Below are 890 nucleotides of genomic sequence, written 5' to 3'. Positions count from 1 at the left end.
CCTGCCATCTTTTGTTGGTCTGTTGGTAAAAAGGCAAGTGGTGGCCCTCACTCAAGTGGGTGGGGCTGCAGGAGGTGCAGGTATGGTTGGGTTGTGTGAGAATGGTTGCTTTCTTCCACTCAGTTAGACAATAAAAATTAAAAACTCAAACTGCATAAACAAACAGGAACAATCACAGGAAAAAAATGCAATAAATAAGAAGAAAACAGGATGAAAGAAAGATAATGCAAAAACAATGGGGGAAAGCCACACATCTAGAGAAAAGAGCAAAAGGAAATGAATAGGGAAAACTGCAAATGGAAAAATGAAAGAAGAATTAAGGACAGGAAAAAGGGGGGGAAAAAAAAGAAGAAAAAAAACTTAAAAAAAAAGAGCTCTGGTGATGTAGTGCCTAACGCATTTGACTGCTAACCAGAAAGAAGTAAAATCAAACAAACAAAAACAAAACTGTAGTGAGTGGGGCACTTTACCCAGGATCTGCCAGGGCACAGAACAGGATGGAAGCCCTGCAGGTCAAGAAGGTGGGTGGAGGCAGAGGGATGGCCACATCCCTGTTCACCAAGAAGACACATGGCATGAGAGTAATAAGGGGAATATTGCAACTCTACAGTTGTCAGTCTCCAGTGTGGTTGCCCATGATGTCCTTGGCAGGCAGAACTCACCCCCAGTTTGCAGTACAAGCAAGAATGCCACCTGCATACACTTAAACAAATGTGCCAGCCATTTGCGAACATCTAAAATAGCTGCTCCCTCAGGATAGCCACTGGCAGTCCACAGATCCACTTGTCTCCTTCCTCACTTTTCTCCTTTCTGGTCATCAGGCACCAATGTAGTTCTTGCCCTTTCAGCCTCGGTGAGCAGAGCTGATTCTTAGGTTGCTATCACAAAAT

This window comes from Orycteropus afer, unplaced genomic scaffold (genome assembly GCF_000298275.1).
Source record: "Orycteropus afer afer isolate SDZICR_OR568_19922 unplaced genomic scaffold, OryAfe1.0 scaffold00071, whole genome shotgun sequence".
NCBI lineage: Eukaryota > Metazoa > Chordata > Mammalia > Tubulidentata > Orycteropodidae > Orycteropus > Orycteropus afer.
Note: the sequence above shows the minus strand (reverse complement) of the source record.